The sequence below is a fragment of the Anolis sagrei genome, chromosome 10 (genome assembly GCF_037176765.1).
Source record: "Anolis sagrei isolate rAnoSag1 chromosome 10, rAnoSag1.mat, whole genome shotgun sequence".
NCBI classification, from domain to species: domain Eukaryota; kingdom Metazoa; phylum Chordata; class Lepidosauria; order Squamata; family Dactyloidae; genus Anolis; species Anolis sagrei.
Genome location: NC_090030.1, coordinates 8,282,796 through 8,303,114, shown reverse-complemented (window position 1 = coordinate 8,303,114; position 20,319 = coordinate 8,282,796).

Below are 20,319 nucleotides of genomic sequence, written 5' to 3'. Positions count from 1 at the left end.
AAGTGTGGACAAAAGCAAACCACAGACCACTTACTACAAAGCAACCTGAGTCCTGCCACGTGGAAAATAGAGGACTTTCTCACAGTGACACCAGAGGCACTCCAAGTGCCCAGCTTCTGGTCAAAGGACATTTAGCATAATGCAAAGTTTTTAACTTTGTTTGTGTATTTATATACATTATAACCTATATCCTCAATTTGCTACAGACATGCTAAATAAATGAATGAATAAATAAATATAGACACATAAATGTTTACATGTAAAGTGTGCTGGTACAGTTGTACCAGAACTTCCCATTTTATTTGCTTTGCATTTAATGTTTGTTATAGTCCTAAATTTCAGGGACTCTGCAGATAGGTGGCTTCTTTTGGCTGCAATCATAGGGCAAGCCACCTGTCAATTATAGTTAGGTTACCTTTGGGTTTTTGGAGGGAATAGGAGCCTTTTTGGTTCAGTCCACACAGAGCAGCTTTCCACGCAGGACATAATACCAAGTGCTCCTGTAGAAAGCTTCATCTTCTACGGCTTGGCCGGGGAGATCTACAGCCTACAGCTTGGCCGGGGTTATACAGCCCACAGCTTGGCTGAGGATCATACAGCCTTATGGCTCCTTTGCTGAGGGAATTCAGCCAGCCATCACCGAAACCTGAACTCCTTTTTCCCTGGAAGTCTACAAAGCTCTGCTTGGTAAGGGTTGCTCGCAGAAGCCAGATGCAGTTGGTATCGGGTGTAGGGGCTCCATGCCAACAGAGGCAAAGAAAGACTGCCCAGATTAGAAGTTAAGGATTTCCCATTAGTTAAAATACTAGTCATGAAGATAGTGCCTGTGCCCTGTGGACAAGATTGAAAGAGCCTATAGACTGTTAAGAAAGCCTTGAAATACCTGTTTGTTTTCCTTAATAAAGAACTTTGTTGAACCTTTAAGTATTCTAGAGACTGTGTTTTAAAGAAATCCAAAGGCCTTTAATCTGAGGCAGCCCCGGTGTCCCATTGGGCACACGGAATTTATGTCCTGTCTACAGTCTGATGCACAGGCCCAGCGTGCGACAGCACGCAAAGTCTTTCTATACAATGGGAAACAATGGAGTTCCAGAGTCTCTGCAGGTAGAACAGATTTTCCTCTTTAGGGATTCTTTCTTCTCCTTGCATGTTTACTATACTGCAGAGGACCTCAATAGAATTTCGACTACCACCAGATCTCTCAGAAAGCAATATCTTGAGCAAGTCTGAAAGCTCTTCCTCTGGCAAATTGTCGGAGGAATATCAAGCAAAGCCAAAAGAATGTCAAGCCAACTGGTGAGATTTCTCAGGGGCTTTCCCATGTCCTTAATTGGAAGAGAAAAGTGTACCCTGTGCATCATCCAAATCTAAAACCTTGGTGAAAGTAGAGTTTAAAAAAATATTAAGCATGTTGTGTTCTGTGCAGTTTAAGAAGGAGAGGTTAGAAAAAAAAGGAAATGAAAACAAATTGGTATCCCTCTCAAAATGTGCACCTGTGTGTATGTGTGTAGTATATCAACACACAAGTACCAAAGAGAGAGAGAAAAAACACTTGTGTTGCTGAAATTACAAAAAGGGCACCCACGAGTAATAAACATAGATGATATTTTAAATGCAACCGTTCTGGCGGTACTTCTCTTGTGCTGAAAATAGAAGGGAAAAAGAATGAGAAAATAGGTTAGTATAGTAGTAAGCAAAGCTAACATGACAGCAATATGAGGCTATCACAACCAAACCAGTTGGTCTTCCAGGAATATCTGGTATGAGTTTTTTTTTAATAATAGATGCAGTTTCTCTTTGGGGAATGCTCCCAATAAGCCATAACGAGACAAAATTGTGGCACAAACCCCAAAAGGAGAAAATTACATCTATTATTAAATTCTTTTCTCCCTGTTAGTGACTTTTGCCCATACCTTTGTTTAAAAAAAAAACCCAAACAACTCCTTTTTATGGTGGAAGGCAGTCACAGCAAGAATAAGGATCAAAATTTCTAGGAGGTTTATAGAAATGTGTTGCCTGTTGTTCTCATAGCTGGTTTACACTGTTCGTGGAAGAGGGGAAAATATCAGCCATCTTTCCTCAGTGGCTCTTATAACTAGGCTTAAATAACAGGGTGCAGAGCGAGGGGAAAGTTCTTTGTGTTTTAAAACCAAGTCGGCTGTCAACATGGGATGAGCAATTTTTGTATGTTATTATGCATGTACAGCATTTCAGTGCTGCCACATAATTGAATCTCTCCACATGGTGCCTGTAAAAATTGCGAAGATGCAATGTAAATAACAGAAATATAACTACAAATTAAAACAGCAAGGGCTTAAAGACTAAATTAAACACTGAAAAGTTTTAAAACTCTGAAAAGCTAAAATTGCCAATGCCCTGTTTGACATCTAAGCAGTTCACAAGTGCCGAGACAACCAATCAAGGAAAGGTATATCCACATCTGGGATAACACTATTGTGTATATATGAGGGTTGAATGAAAAGTAATGCCTCCACCTTCGTAACTCCTCAACAGATGGCAGTACTGGTATGTGGCAGGTACTGGCTTGTTCAGTAGACTCTCCTCTACAGTTCCATTTGGGCAGGAAGCCTTAGCATTGAATGGGTATGTTGTTAAAGTGCAAAGTATGGAACGCTGTGCAGACAGTAGGTCAATGTGACTTAAGCAACATGCAGTCATTGAATTAGGTTCTTGTGGGTTTTTTCGGGCTATAGGGCCATGTTCTAGAGGCATTTCTCCTGACGTTTTGCCTGCATCTATGGCAAGCATCCTCAGAGGTAGTGAGGTGAGTCATTGAATTCTTGACAGCAGAAGGTGTCTCCCCAAAGGAGATTCATCAGAGAATGCAAGCTGTTTGTGGTGATTGTGTTGATGTGAGTACTGTGCATTGTTGGGCAAGTAAGTTTAAAGATATTGAGGCTTGTGCATTTCAGCTGAACCTTAATCCATTTCATCTGTCTGAATTCCAGGAGACCCACGGATCTGTTTTTGCATGCCTCCCAAAAAAGGGCAGGTTGGCAAATAGCTGTTTCCGGTCCGCAACTGAAAGATCCAGGAAGATCTGGCCCATTGGAAGGAATGGAGAATTTACGAAGCTCCCCTTTCCATTCCTGGGATCCTTTCATGTCTTCCTTTCAAGGGACCCTGGGTTTCAGCAATTATTTATTTATTATTATTATTTAAAGCATTTATATTCCACCCTTCTTACTCCGAAGGGGACTCAGGGCGGAGCAAAACATATAAACAGCAAACATTCAATGCCAAAACATACTAGACTATACACGTACAAAAATATTAAAGTCGCTTATCTTGACGTTAAAATCCTGTAGTTAAAACTGTCTCAACAGCCATATCGAATCTGGTTGACATACTAAGAGTTCCTATCGCCTCCTCATTACACAGTCCCAAATGCAATGGGGTTAAGGAATCATCCTTCCTGGGACCCTTTCCTTAGATACAGCTTGCAAAAGACATGTCATGGTGTTCTTCTTTTCTGATTGGCCCAACAGGCAGGGACCACAGGGAAACCCTATGTGAGCAGCATGCGGCATCCTCCCTGTACCGCATGGTGCCAAATAGGGAAGAAGGAGCCATGATCGGCTGCCACAAGATCCTGTAATGGATTAAAATACATGACAGCTGAGCCATCTGGCCAAGCCAAACAACCTGGATTGGCCAAAGGGAACAGAATGTCATGTATCATGTTCTGCAGTTGATGGTGATTGGTGGTGGTAGGCCTAGCAGTTGGTGAGGGAAGGGTTAATGTAAGGCTTAGTTCTAAAGGGTTGAGTAATCTGTAAGTAAAAGTTCATGGGTGAAATCAATTAAGGGTGGAGGTATGCAAGAAATGGGTTGCAGCTGAATATAAGGAGCTAGTCTTGGAACTGATTTTTGGAAGAAAAGTATTTGTCTTATCTCGGTGGTAAATTCTGCTGGTTTTCCCCCAGGTTTTTGGATTTTCAGTGTCCTGACCTGTCTCCTGAACCATTGGAATCCTGGAACCTTGGATCTTTGGACTGGCTTTTTACTATGGTATAGAGTCTTGATCCCTGGACTTTGCTCATTGAACTCTCAGGATTTGACCACTGGACTGGACCCTTTGACTATGGTGTCACATTTGCTATCAGTTTTTGTTTTATATTCTGTGGCTGAGTACTATCTTTATGTTTTATATTTTGGACTATTAAAACAGCCAGACAGTAAGTGCTGCTTTTATTAAATTGTTTAGCACAAACTGGGAGTTTGTTTGGTTCATCTCTGCCTCTGTACTGGCAGATCCCTGGCATTGTGACACAGACCACTCTAAATCAGTGCACAAGCCTAATATACATATCTTTACACCACCTGTCAATTTGTGGCAACCCCATGAATTTATCATAGGGTTTTTTTTTTCAAGAAATACCTGGTTTGTCTAATAGGCATTAGCTTAAAGGGAGAAAAACCTGGACCTACACAATTCACAGTGCTCTAAGCTTGGAAAGGCCTCGATTCACTCAATGGATGATAGTGTTCTTTTTATGAGTCAAGCTGTTTCCAACCTACAGGATAATTATGCCAATTTTAAAATTATGAGTTTCTAAAGAAATTATATGATAATACTATCTCATTGGAACTCTTAACAAAATTGGTCAAATACCTAATGACTGATTATGAATAAATGATATGATTGCTGCTTCCTACAGAGATCTTCTTACAGAGATCACACCAGTAATGATTGAATGACAATATCTCCGTACATCATTAAAGCTTACAAGAGGGTTCTTCTCACATCCCACCCGTTGTATGTTAATTAGTCATGGAATCTAGATCCAGACATGGAAGAGTTGCAAGTAAACCTTCCTTGTATTAGATAATGAAACTTGGAAGTTCCATTTCTTGCATTAGAAGTCTCATAATCTCACCTGTGTACTATGTGTCTACAATAGAGGCCAATAAATGTTTACTTAAAGCTTTTTCCAAAGGGGGAACAAAATCCTAATGTGGTTTTGACCTAGCAACTATAACTATAGTATGGCTGATTTCTTGGACTGGTGTACTGCTGTTAAATAGTGTGGATGGGACCTGTGTCTTATACCATAGCCTGAGGTTGCTACAAGACTTGGAAGTTCTGTGGTTTTTAGGCATGGTTAGGTACCATTGGAATCTTCATAATTCAGAATCAAGTCAGAAAAATTACTTTTTTGAAGTGATTTTGAAGTTTTAAAGAAAACTCCCTTTGCCCTTCCAAAGCTTTCTCCACCATTTTTGTTACGACTCATGAAGTGAGTCGGAAATTATTCAGCTTTTCCCCGCTTCTGGTCCCTGGCCTCAGCTCAAGCCAGAGAAGCCAGTTTTAAATCAGAGAAGGAAGGAATTTCCTCCACTTGCTTTTCCCCACTTCTGGAGTTTAACAACTACTATCAAAGTAAAAACCACCCAATGAAACAGGATATAATACTTTCAAGCCATTAGAATCATAGAATCAAAGAGTTGGAAGAGACCTCATGGGCCATCCAGTCCAACCTCCCGCCAAGAAGCAGGAACATTGCATTCAAATCACCCCTGACAGCTGGCCATCATCCGGCCTCTGTTTAAAAGCTTCCAAAGAAGGAGCCTCCACCACACTCTGGGGCAGAGAGTTCCACTGCTGAACGGCTCTCACAGTCAGGAAGTTCTTCTTCATGTTCAGATGGAATCTCCTCTCTTGTAGTTTGAAGCCATTGTTCTGCGTCCTAGTCTCCAAGGAAGCAGAAAACAAGCTTGCTCCCTCCTCCTCCCTGTGGCTTCCTCTCACATATTTATACATGGCTATCATATCTCCTCTCAGCCTTCTCTTCTTCACGCTAAACATGCCCAGCTCCTTGAGCCGCTCCTCATAGGGCTTGTTCTCCAGACCCTTGATCATTTCAGTCTCTCTCCTCTGGACACATTCCAGCTTGCCAATATCTCTCTTGAATTGTTGTGCCCAGAATTGGACACAATATTCCAGGTGTGGTCCAACCAAAGCAGAATAGAGCATGGGGAGCATGACTTCCCTAGATCTAGTAGACACTATGCTCCTATTGATGCAGGTGAAAGAGAGAAAAACACAGAAGCAAACACATTAATGAAAGGATTTGGAAGTCTCAGAAGTTTCAAAAAGTTTTGAACATCTTTTTCTGTAAAAATCAGAACCGACTTTAGAATTGAACCACCAGCACCCCCTACATCCAAAACGAGTTTTGAACCATTTTTTTTTATCAACCAAGCCTAGTGGTTTTCTTGTGTTCAGGTTTCAGAGTTCTTTTTGATGCAGAAGTAATTTATGAGTATCCAGCATCAGCCCTTTGAGTCTTTGAATGAATGGAGCCTTCCAAATGCACCTAGTCGACAGAACAGGACTTCCAATGTGTACTCCAAGTGTCTAATTTACAACTCCAACTCTTGTGTGCTAGATGGTAGCTCACTGAGAAAAAGGATGCTTTGCGTGCAGAAAATACCATATTAAGTTTCTGAAATTTCAAAAAAGGGCCAGAAAGAACCCCTGTGTAAAAGAGCAGTCAGCATAAATAAGGCTAAATTAGATGGACCAACAGCCTAATTTGATATAAGGCAGTTCCCTAAAAGTATATATTTTGCTGTCTGTCCTATATCTAAAAAGAAAAACCCCAGACTCTGGTTTATTGAATGGCCCACCAAATAAATAATGTCATAAACTCTTCAATGCACATGGGCTTCTCCTTTCCAGTACATAAGTATGCTGTTCCGCATGGGTCATCGGTATGTATAGCAGCTACTCTCTTCCAAGCTACCTCCAGCTGTCTCTCTCTCTCTTCTACTTTGCATTTCTTCAAGGTTTTTGATGTCGAAATGCATTCATTTTTCTTATCAGGACTTGGTCCCCAAGCATATGAAACTTTCTCAAAGAGAAAGCATGTAGCTGGTTATCCAACACTTATATTTTATTAAAGGTTTCAAAAGGAAGCTTTCTGTCTTTTGCTTGCCATTGCCAGCACAAAATATGTTTCAAAAGGCTGATTTCCCTTTTGCAGAACGATTCATAAACTTTATTCTAAGATGCCAAAGCTACTCTTTGGGGGGTTGCAAATAGGCTATAATCAAATGGAATGAGTGATATTTTTTTACCTGTAGCTCCCACACAGGAGGCTTCAGTCACATTTGGAGGATAGTCCTTCCCTATCTCGGCAGCAAAGAAAACCCTTTCTTCTTCATAAGGAATATTCTCACTTGAAAAGGGAAGCTGATAAGCTGATGGTGATAGACCAGCCACAGAAGGAAGATAAATATGATCTGAAATATGAGATGCGTAGCACAAGCCTATTCAGATGACTACTTAGTAGTCCCACTGACTTCACTGAGCATAACTCCCCAAGAAATGTGGAGAGGACTGCAGCCAAAGTATGCATTTTGTATTATGAATTCCATCAAGAACTATTCATTAGACCCCTGCAGGACAAGCTGGGTTGTGGGCCCAAGACTATGTAATGACTGGAATAATGCAAAAGATGTGAGGAATATCACAGGAGGAGATGAAAAACAGAGAGGAAGAGAATTAGACCAGAGGGAAAGACACCAAGAGAATTTTCTTCAGGTACTGTACATGTCAAGTATGGGTTCTTGGAAAGGTGGGACCCAACAACAATGAACCCCAAAGGGTTAGGCTTCAAATCAATAAAGCAGTTCTTGAAGTCAAACATAGCCGTAGTGGTAGAATGGCAGCCAACACAATCTGAGACAGTATATGACCTTCTGTTCCCGTCAACAGGATTCCTCAACAGAAAAGGATCTTGGAGTCCTTGTGGACAACAAGTTAAACATGAGCCAACAATGTGATGCAGCGGCAAAAAAAGCCAACATGACTTTGGCCTGCATCAATAGGAGTATGGTGTCTAGATCCAGGGAAGTCATGCTAACTCTCTATCGGTCAGATCACACCTGGAATCACCCTGTGCCCAATTCTGGACACCGCAATTGAAGGGAGATGTTGACAACTGGAAGGTGTCCAGAGGAGGGTGACTAAAATGATCAAGGGTCTGGAGAACAAACCCTATGAGGAGTGGCATGTTTAGCCTAAAGAAAAGAAGGCTGAGAGGAGGCATGATAGCTATGTATAAATATGTGAGAGGGAAGAGGGAGCAAGCTTGTTTTCCACTGCCCTGGAGACTAGGATGTGGAGCAATGACTCCAAACTACAGGAAAGGAGATTCTATCTGAACATTAGGAAGAACTTCCTGACTGTGAGAGCCGTTCAGCAGTGGAACTCTCTTCCCCAGAGTGTGGTAGAGGCTCCTTCTTTGGAAGCTTTTAAACAGAGGCTGGATGGCCATCTGTTGGGGGTGCTTTGAACATGATTTTCCTGCTTCTTGGCAGAATGGGGTTGGACTGGATGGCCCATGAGATCTCTTCCAACTCTATGTTCTATGATTCTGTTATTCTCCAAGGAAACGAAGCTTAGGCATGGTCAGTCAAATCTGACCCATGAGTGCAAAATCCTGGAGAAACCTTCTGACAAAGAGCCTGAACCCTCTTACTACAAACCAAAGACCCCTCCACACATACCTAAAAACCAGAAGAAACCAGGATAAAAGTAGACGTGGCTAAATGACATTTGGGGAAAGTACAGATGGAACTGTGTTAACAGCTGCAAATAATGTTTTTAAAAGGTGTGCTTAAAACCCGATTCCGCTCAAAAATGTGCACCTTGATATGACTATATCTCCCTGCAGTTATGGAAACTAGGGCTGGGCGGTTTCGTTCGTTAATTTCGTAATTCGTTATTGATTCGTATTTAAATTAGCTTACGATCCGATATTGAGCCATGCAGGAGCAACTAAAAATCGAAACGAATTTTTCAATTTATTTCGTAATTGTTTCGTAATTGGTTCGAAATCGTTTCAAAATCGTTTTGAAATCGTTTCGAAATTGTTTCGAAAAAAATAATAAATTATCACACCAACAGTCAACAACAGAGGGAGGGAGAAGCTTCAGAAGTTCCCCCTGTCCCATTTGGAGGGGTTTTTTTGCATATTGCGCAATCGCATCCGCCATTAACGAATCAATTTGAAATTTACAAAATTTCGTAAATAACAAAGAAAATTTAAAGAAAAATTCAGAATTTTTTTAAAAAATGAAACGCAATAGACCCCCTAAAAACAAAACGAGTTTAGAAACAAATTTTTCCGTTGTTACCCAGGCCTAATGGAAACCACATGACTTCCTTCCGAGCTCCCTGTGTGGACTGCCCCAGCACACGTGCACATTTAAAAGCCTGAAACAGCTGATCGGGCTGTCAAAGAATAGAGCCTTCAACAATACAACAACCATGATGACTGAGAATGTGGTGGGATGGAGACCATTTTCACCAAGAGATAATATTTCTACCCCTTTCTCCCTGTTCCACTTTCTGTGGAGCTACATTTCAAACAGAAGTCAAAACTGTAATAACCACAGCACACGTCCCTTGATTTTAATGTATTCCCACATCATCTATCATCATCTAATTTAGCTATCCTTCATTTATTTACCACCTCTGTTGCTGACTTCTCTCAGCTGACATTATCTTTATGAAAATGGCTTCCTAGCTATAGTACTTTATGGTGCAGAAACATGATTTGCAATATCACCTGGCTGGCTCAATCTGTTGCCACATGTTAGGAGGAATAACCTTAAATGGTCTTAAAGTCATGGTGCAATTATGGGATGCCGGCTTGCAGCATGTTAAGTAACACCATCTGGTGGGGGTGCAGGGTCTGGTAAATCATTCAAAACTTTGTGTAATATTAATAAAATTCCTTCTGTCTTAGAACTAAAATGTTGCAAAGACGGGAACAGAAATTGACTGAAATAGGCCAGTGATTCCCAAACAGTGTTCCAGAGAAGACTTAAGAGGGAAGGAAAGATGCCTTGGAAAATTAAACAGCCATATTGGACGCAGACAAATTCTCAATCTGTTTGGGGGAGAAAACCAAATACTGCAATGACACAGTGACATTATCCCATGCTATGAACTTTTGCACAAAGAGACCTCAGTGTGACTTGCAAGATAACATCATGTGATTTGTATTATGGTTCACAGTAAGCAATGGTTAGGTCCAGTCGGAATCATCGTTATTCAGAATAAAGTCAGAAAAATTACCTTTTTGAAGCGATTATGAACTTTTTTCGGAAACCAGAAGTCACTTTGCCCTTCCGAAGCTAGTCTCGCCAGGAAGTGAGTCAGAAATGATTCAGCTTTTCCCCCACTTCTAAGAAGCCAGTTATAAATCAGAGAAGGGTGAATTTTCTTTGGTTTGCTTTCCCCCCTTCTGGCTCAAGCCAGAGAAGCCAGTTTTAAACCAGAGAAGGGTGAGTTTCCTCCTGTTTGCTTTTCCCTCTTCTGGCTCAAGTCAGAGAAGCCATTATAAACCAGAGAAGGGTGAATCTCCTCCCTTTTGCTTTTCCCTCTTCTGGCTCAAGCCAGAGAAGCCAGTTTTAAACCAGAGAAGGGTGAATTTTCTCCTGTTTGCTTTCCCCCTTCTGGCTCAAGCCAGAGAAGCCAGTTTTAAACCAGAGAAGGGTGAATTTTCTCCTGTTTGCTTTCCCCCTTCTGGCTCAAGCCAGAGAAGCCAGTTTTAAACCAGAGAAAGGTGAATTTCCATCCATTTGCTTTTTTCCCTTCTGACTCAAGCCAGAGAAGCCGGTTTTAAACCGGAGAATGAAGGAATTCGCTCCGCTTGCTTTTCCCTGCTTCTGGAGTAAAACAACTACTTTCAAAGTAAAGACCACTCAGTGAAACAGGAAATAACACTTAACAAAATGATTCAGAAGTCTTGGAAGTTTTGAAAAGTTTTGATCATTTTTTTTCCTATAAAAATTGGAATTGACTTTAGAATTGAACCACCAGCGCCCCGCATATCCGAAACAAGTTTTGAACCATTTTTAAATCAAACAAACCTAGTTCACAGCTGTCATAAGCTGATGAGATAAAACTGAGAATATACTAAGAATTTCATTATATTCTTTCTTTTCTTTTTTCCATTTTTTAAAAAAAATTGAGAACATCAGAAGAAACTTGGAGAGCACCCACATTTGGATCAGTATTACTATTCGTGGTACAAGTAGATGAACCTTAAACCTGCTTGAGGAAATAGATATAGTTAATATGGTTTTGTAAAACTGGAAATGGTCTGTGACAAATTTGGTGGATTACCCATATTGACTTTTTTCAATATTGTAACAGTTTTTAAATGTGTTTTTGAAAATCACAATAAAAATGTCATAACTTAACAGTATCAAAGTTCAATATGAATTTCATTCACTCACACCTTACAACATAGAAATGTCAAAGTAAGTTGTGAAAAAAAGCTACGGACCATATTTTCTTTCTTGGGGACCACTGGTGGTCCACAGGCCACAGGTTGGGGACCACTGCTCTAAAACCACCATACATTTGGAAAAAGTTTTATAACCATCGGTTTTGAAGGACAAGTACTTAACAAAAGGGCTGGATATTTTTTGATGGATGACTAGAAAAACACTTGATAGGATTTGGGCAAGAAACAAAATAAATAAATAAATAAATAAAGGAAATAACTTATTATTATTATTATTATTATTATTATTATTATTATTTATACCCCGCTTTATCTCTTCTGAAGGAGATTCAAAGTGGCTTAGCATAAAAGCATTAGCATACAATTTAAAATATACAAATATGCAAACATTAAAACAGAATTAAATATAAACAGTGTTTATTATTTATTTATTTACAGCATTTATATTCCATCCTTCTCACCCTGCAGGGGACTCAGGGGACTTCTGTCAGTAGTGATTTGCACATATACATGGCAAACATTCAATGCCATAAACACACATCAATAGACAGACACACAGAGGCTTTTTAACTTTCCAGCTTCATGAGGGTATGATTGAATTCCAGCCACCGGAGGAGCTGTCACTTCACCATCCACTTGTGATAATGATCGAGTCCTTCCTCATTCTTCTGCATGCTGCTGGAGAGTTTTTTACGGCATCATAATTTAGTTAAATTAGCATCCCCGCATAAGCGGTACCTATATTTCCTACTTGCCAGATGCAACTCATAACCTTTCTGTCAGTAGTGATTTGCACATATACATGGCAAACATTCAATGCCATAAACACACATCAATAGACAGACACACAGAGGCTATTTAACTTTCCAGCTTCATGAGGGTATGATTGAATTCCAGCCACCAGGGGAGCTGTCACTTCACCGTCCACTTGTGATAATGATGGAGTACTTCCTCATTCTTCTGCATGCTGCTGGAGAGTTTTTTACGGCATCATAAGTTAGTTAAATTAGCATCCCCGCATAAGCGGTACCTACATTTCCTACTTGCCAGATGCAACTGTATTTTGGGCCGCAAAGTCAACAGCAAGCTAGAGAAATGGTCGGGAGCTTACTCCAATCCAGGCTGGCTTCAAACTCATGACCTTTCTGTCAGTAGTGATTTTAATGCAGCTGACTCCCAAGCAGTTGTGCCACAACCCGGTCCGTATTTAAAAATTCACAGTTAAAATCCATTAAAACATCCATTCACAGTTAAAATCCATTACAAAAGAAATAAAAGATAAAGTAAAATAATAATTAAAGAAGATAGACGATAATATATGGAGAGCACAGGGTGGATTTCCCCGCTCTGATTTAAGATATACTTTCTTTTCTGCAATACGATTCCCACGAGTATGGGAATACTTGCTTACAAAGAAGAACAGAATGCCAACTTTTTGGATGTTTCCCATTCTTGAATGTACACACAGCTTGGCAGAGAGATAGATAAAGGGATTCTGTGCAGACTGAAAATGGACAGGCACTGGGAGAAGTTTATGAATTGTCTGAATTAAGCTGCCATGCTATTCAGCGGTGTTAATAAAGCCGCAAAGAGGGAATTGCATCTCTACTGTGGGTTTTAAAGATTCTTCACTCTATGCATCTCAGGAAGAAAATTGGACCCCAGAAGTGCATTCCTCTTTTTCAAAGCCAGTAGGAAATAGTCGGAATGTATTGCCAACTGTCATGATGGGAGACACCGAAAAGAAGCAAGATGTTCCTTGCCGCTTTGGGTATGTTCCTCGCTGCCCATGTCTGACTTCTCTTGATTGTTTAGTACTTGAATTGTAGCTTGGTTTTAAATGACACACTCTTTATTTATTTATTTATTTACTTTATTTGTATACCGCTGTTCTCAGCCCTTAGGTGACTCACAGTGGTTAACAACAGAACAGCAAAAATACAGTACACGGTAAAAAACAATAACATCATAACACCTAAACAATCCTATATAATTAACAACAATAGCCATTCACTGGCGTCTCATCACTGAAAACATGATCCAAATCCGTCATTCATTGTTCCATTCCTATGTTCATTACACTCATTGCACTAACTATTCGAACGCCTGCTCGAACAACCAGGTCTTCACTTTTTTGCGGAATACCAATAATGATGGCGCTAGTCTAATATCTGTGGGAAGGGTGTTCCACAGCCGAGGGGCCACCACCGAGAAGGCCCTATCTCTCGTCCCCGCCAGCCGTGCCTGTGAGGCAGGCGGGATCGAGAGCAGGGTCTCCCCGGAAGATCTCAAAGTCCTGGTGGGTTCATAGGCAGAGATGCGGTCAGATAGGTATCTTGGGCCGGAACCGTTTAGGGCCGGAACCGTCTGTGTGATACGGAAATGCTCATTTCTTGGAGAGTTTTATGAGTAAGAAATTAGGCCTTGGAAGAATCCTTACAACAAAGCTAGACATATCCATATAGATCTACACTTCAGAACCACAGAAAATTTGGGATACGGTTATGAGATTTATGAGAAACTTCTTGAATGGGCGCCAGAAACAGAAGAGATCTAAAGTATACATATGCCACTGATCTGAAGGAAAATTGGTTAAAAATGCTACATAGATGGTATATGACACCCAAAAAAATAGGGATGATGTATAAAAATATGGACAATAAGAGTTGGAAATGTAAAGTATATGAAGGCTCATATTACCATATGTAGTGGACTTGTGAAAGAACAAAAGAATACTGGAAAATGATACATACTGAGTGTAAAAAAATCTTTAAAATTGAGTTTTTAATGAAATCTGAGCTTTATCTTTTAGGAATGTTCAAAAGGGAAACCTTTAAGGACACTAATTTGGATAAACTTTTCACTTTTTTTGTTACGGCAGCGAGAATGGTTTTTGCAAAATCATGGAAATTGAATTCAATTCCCTCCAAATCGCAATGGGTAGACAAAGTAATGGAAATAAAGGACATGGATGAGCTGACATTCTTGTTAAGACAAAATAATAGTAAAGGTGTCAAAAGGACAGACTGGACAACCTTCAATGAATATATAAAAAAAGAGGACAACAATTAATTGTCGAAGGCTTTCATGGCTGGAATCACTCAGTTTTTGTGGGGGGTTTTTGGGCTATATGGCCATGTTCTGGAGGCATTTCTCCTGACGTTTCGCCTGCATCTATGGCAAGCATCCTCAGAGGTGAGGTGACCTCACCTCTGAGGATGCTTGCCATAGATGCAGGCGAAATGTCAGGAGAAATGCCTCCAGAACATGGCCATATAGCCCGAAAAAAACCCACAAGAACTGAGGGACAACAATTAAGTTTAGAACTCTTTATTTGAGGGGAAAAAAATCATATTCTAGAAATGATCTAAAGACAATTTTTCATTTTTTGAGGACGGTTTGACTACGACGCTGCTTCCGTGGACTTTGGAACTTCGCTACTTCGGATTCTGCTTGCTACGACCCTGGACTTCACTTAACTACGCTTTCTTCCCTGCAGCTTCTTTGTTTTGTTTACCGTTCGCATGCTGTACTATTCTGTGTGACTTTCGGAGTACTTTGTTTAATCCGGTTCTTTTCTCCAGATAATCCGGATTATAACTTTGGTTAACCGTTTTGAATCAGGACTGGTTACCTTTGAGTTTTGACCAGAGACATTGAGTTAAGTGTCTCTGAGTCTTTTTCCTTTGTTTAATTAACTCTGAGTCTGGCTCTTTAAGGCGTCTGTGTTCCGACAGGCGAGGTATAAATATGGTAAATAAACACACACACACACACACGTATACACATACATACACACACACACACACACACACAATACAAGAAATCAGACTCCAGGAAATCACACAGATGAAGAACTCAGCATACCTGTGTGTGTGTATGGTTGTGTGTGTGTGTGTATGTACACATATGATGAAGAACTCCCTTCTCAATTGCCAGTTTGTGCAGATCCAGTAGGGCCTGGTTGACCTCATTGTCCAGCCTGGTTGACTTCGTTCCTTTACATGTTTATGCTATGATTAGCTTTATGCGGGACAGGGCCTTCTCAGCCATGGCCCCTTAGCTATGGAACACCCTTCCTAGGGATATTAAATCGGTCCCCTCCCTCCCAACATTTCGAAAGCGAGTCAAAACCTGGTGGTTTGAGCAGGCAATTGCAAACACAGTGTAACAGACTAATTGAGGTCCACGGAACGATTGGACGATGCGATGGAAAAATGATTTTAGTGATGAGATGCTGAGGACTTGTGTTTTATGGTTTTTATTGTTTTATTGCTTTTATATGGTTTATATTATATGTAATGTTTTTAACTGTATTTATGCTGTCTGGGGGCATTGACTGCTGACTGTAAACTGCCTCGAGTGGCCTCCGGGTTGAGAAGGGCGGTATATAAATGTGGTAAATAAATAAATAGGAAGTAAGAGCAATGTGCAATATAGGAGAGGTTTCCTGTATTGACCCTTGGTGTTTATAAGGAGGATTGAAAGCCTACAAAAGATATTTCCTGTATATAATTTATGAAATTTTGGGAGGTATGCACTTGGCGCAGCCCCCAGTGGCGCAGTGGGTTAAAGCACTGAGCTGCTGAGCTTGTTGATCGAAAGGTCGCAGGTTCGATTCCGGGGAGCGGCGTGAGCTTCCGCTGTCAGCCCTAGCTTCTGCCAACCTAGCAGTTCAAAAACATGCAAATGTGAGTAGATCAATAGGTACCACTCCGGCGGGAAGGTAACGGCGCTCCATGCAGTCATGCCGGCCACATGACCTTGGAGGTGTCTACAGACAACGCTGGCTCTTCGGCTTAGAAATGGAGATGAGCACCACACCCCAGAGTCAGACATGACTGGACTTAATGTCAGGGGACTACCTTTACCTTACCTTTTATGCACTTGGCATTCGTAATGCATGATTTGGAACAAAGACATGTAATAGTCTCACTCTCAGTAAGTCAATGAGTACTGGGTGGGGGGGACGGGGACAATCTGCTATTGCTGTACAATGATAACACTCCAGAAGTATAATCTCACATAGTTTCAGTACATGGGATCAGAGAAGGATTTTGTTAAGCGTAGAGGGATCGGAACAAAGGGCACTTCTCTAAAGTTAGCAGTTGGTTGAGATAACGGCACTTGGAAACCTACCCATCTCTTGCTATCTTTCAGAACATAACCATCCATTTTTAATACCTGTTTGTAAGAAGAAGCACCAGTTGATTTGGTCCCCTGGCTGGTCTAATGAACAATCTTTCCCACTTGGCTCTGAAAAGGCATCTAGAAACAGCTCCCATAGGCAAAATGGAAGGTAACATCTCCAGCTCTGAGCCTCTTCTGGGGTCACCCTGGAGCACCCAAGCACGCCACGCTGTTGCCTTCAGTTATTGTTTGGATTTCATTTTATTGTCGCCAATTAGTCCAACAATAACGATCGTTACAATCTGTTTCCTGTTGAAACTGCTCCCTAACACAATTAAATGCTTGCAACAAAATGCAAGTTTCGACGAGAAATGTAGCCCATTAAGTCCCATTTAATCAGCTCACAATCTCCACTGTTGCCTGGTGTGTCCCCCTAGGACCCGACTGAAATAATGGCAGTAGTTACTTCCTTCTACTATTTCGTGATTGATTGACAAGCAGCCACACAGTAAGCCACTCTCCTCCACCATTTTCCCAGCGGGGAACATTGCACAGTAGTGATATGGAGCAGTAATGACATTGCTGCTACAGTCTCTGTTATATAAATATGACATGAATTTTCTTTGCTATGTGGAACAGAATTTTTCTTTAGCATTTTATCTACACTTTATAAGCAGTAGGTCACAGGGAATAATTTTTGACTGTATAAATCCTTCACAAACAAGATGGGTTGTTCCTGAACACACATTTCAGTAATGTTGACCAGAGTTCAATAAAAAGGTTTGCTGACAGTAAGTTCTTTTTCAGCAAAATGCAGTGGTTGGATTAGGACTAGAAAGACAACCAGGCTCAAATCCATAGGAGTGTTGTGTCTGGACTGAGGGAAGTTATAGTCTCACTCTCTTCTGCTTTGGACTTCACCTGGAATGTTGTGTCCATTGTGTCCAGTTCTGGGCACCACAACTCAAGAAGGCTATTGACAACTTGGAATGTGTTCAGAGGAAGATAAAAGGCCAGGAAGCCAAGTCCTATGAGGAGATGGAATAGGGAGCTGAGTAGAAGGCAGCCATAGCAGAGCAGCTGTAGACAAGTCTACATAGAGACCACCAAACGCAGCAGCATTGCCCAGGAACGAATCAAGGAACATGAAAGGCACTGCAGACTAACTCAACCAGAGAAGTCAGCCATAACAGAGCACCTGATGAACCAACCTGGACACAGCTTATTATTTGAGAACTCAGAATTGCTGGACCACTCTACATCCACCATGTCAGACTACCAGAGAAGTCACTGAAATCCACAAGCATGTGGACAATTTCAACAGAAAGGAGGAAACCATGAAAAATGAACAAAATCTTGCTACCAATATTTTTTTAAAAAAACTCTAAAATCATAACAGTAAATAAAGAACAACACTCAAAAAGAGGGGAACTCCAGACAAGAAACAATCAGGAACAGCTAATCACCTCTCAACAAAGGATTTCACCAGGCAGTATGAAGCCACACCTTGAAAACTTCAAGGCCATTAAATGCTAATCAAGGTGGCCAATTGCAACATTCACACCTACCTGCAACAGACAAGAGTTTTTTTCTCCTACCCTGGACATTCCACAGATATATAAAACCCATCTTCCTAGTTTCCAACAGACCTCACAACCTCTGAGGATGCTTGCCACAGATGCAGGCAAAACATCAGGAGAGAATGCATCTGGAACATGGCCATACAGCCCAGAAAACTCACAGCAACTCACTGGTCAGATTTCTTTGGCATCAAGTCAAATGGAGTACCACACTATGTGTGATGACTTGGGGACCATCCTGTCCATAAAGAGCTGAAAGGGTATTGCACCTCAACCCTAAATATTGCTTGGGTCCTTCTTATAAATAATATACATCCAGCAGTTGCTTTGAAACACACTTTTTTCTTCACTTTACGCCTTGATATTTCAAGACAGAAATGAGCAAAACAAAGGTTTGAGGTGATGCCATCTTGTGCTTTGCCACAAGGAATACTACAAACATATTTGAAACAATATTTGAAAAAGGAAATCAACCCGGCTGATGAGGTGGTAGTGCTGAAGGCTCTATTTGTCATAATGTTATGCTCGGGGCCTTACAGCTTCAATAGCATGAATTCTTATATTTTCTTGTTTAAGTGTTTGCACAGCAACCAACTTTGCAGCAGCACAATCTCAGAGCTGTGCCATTCTTCCCCCCCCCCCCCCATCACTTTGGGAAGAAGATGGACGCACACTACGGCTTTCTTCTCCAAGGCAGGAAAAGGCATGGAGCCAAGGCTCTTGCTGTGGGATACCTACTTCCTTCAGTGATCCCTCGTAACCCAAGGATGATGTTCCTCCAAGTGTAGTGTCTTGGTGGTGGGTCTGTAGGTGGCTGTGGAGCCCTGTTCTTGATTGATTACAATCTTTTGACCCACCGCCTTGCTGTTGCTGGAGTCAGGGGGACAGCTTTAAATTGCCTGTCCTCCTTTCTTCACAACTGTGGTCAGTGAGTGGAGAGGGGAGGCCTGGTTTCTGAGAGGTCCCCTCTATCTTGTGGGGTTCCTCAGGGGGCCATTCTCTCCCTTCTGTTGTTTAACATATATATGCGACCACTTGCTCAGCTGGTTCGAGGTTTTGGGCTTGAGAGTTACCAGTACACTGATGACACTCAGCTTGTGTTGAAGATGGAAGGCCATCCAGACTCTGTACCCGATAATTTTCATCAGTGCCTTGAGGCCGTTACTGGATGGCTGCGTGCCAGCAGGTTGAGGGTGAATCCAGCAAAGACAGAGACCCTATGGCTAGGGATATCCAGCTGCCTACTCTGGATGGTGAGGCGCTACGCCCGTCATCATTGGTAAAGAGTCTGGGAGTCCTTTTGGACCTTCTGCTGATGATGGAGGCCCAGGTCTCCACCGTTAGCAGAACCGCCTTCTTTCATCTGCGGCAGGCTAGACGGCTGGCCCCCTTCTTGTCCAAGAACAACCTAGCTACGGTGATCCAGGCCATGGTCATCTCAAGACTGGACTACTGTAACACCCTCTACATTGGCCTTCCCCTACTGGTGATCCGGAAGCTCAAGTTGGTACAAAATGCAGCTGCTCAGCTTCTTATGGGAATTCCAATGAGATGCCACATAACACCAATCTTACTGCAGCTGCATTGGTTACCAAATGAGCACCAGATCACATTTAAAGTGATGGTACTTACCTTTAAGGCCTTATATGGTCTGGGGCCGATGTACCTGAGGGACCGCCTCACCCCCTACCAACCCCAGAGATCCCTTCATTCTGAGAACCAAGATTTATTGGAAGTTCCCAGTTTTAAGACCTTGCATCTAACAGCAACCAGACGCAGAGCCTTCACAGCAGTGGCACCATCACTCTGGAACACTCTGCCACCTGAAGTCCGTGCCTTGCGGGACTTACCAGCATTCTGCAGGGCATGTAAGACATATTTGTTTCGACAGGCTTTTGATCTTTGATACTGCTTTTTAAATTTTTTTAGATTTTAGTCTGTTCTTGTAAGCCGTTCCAAGCCCTAGGGGAGTGGCGGCATATAAGTTTGAATAATAAATAAATAAATAAAATATGCATGTTCTCCAAATCTGACCAGGCTGACTACTTCTACAGTGGATCTTGCAAATCCTTCTTTTCTCCCTTCCTTCTGAAATTGTATATTATTTCCCTATGATTTATTCAGAAACCACCCTTCCCCTATTTAGGATCATCTTATAACAAAATGAAAGCAATCTGACTCTATATAAATTCAATACGAGCCCGCTTCCAGCCATGACTTCTTGTATATATCTCTGTCGAAAACTGCATGGTACTAATCTTTGCATGCTTGCATTGTTTGTATTTACGCGTTGTATTTCCCCTCAAAACATCTGAGGT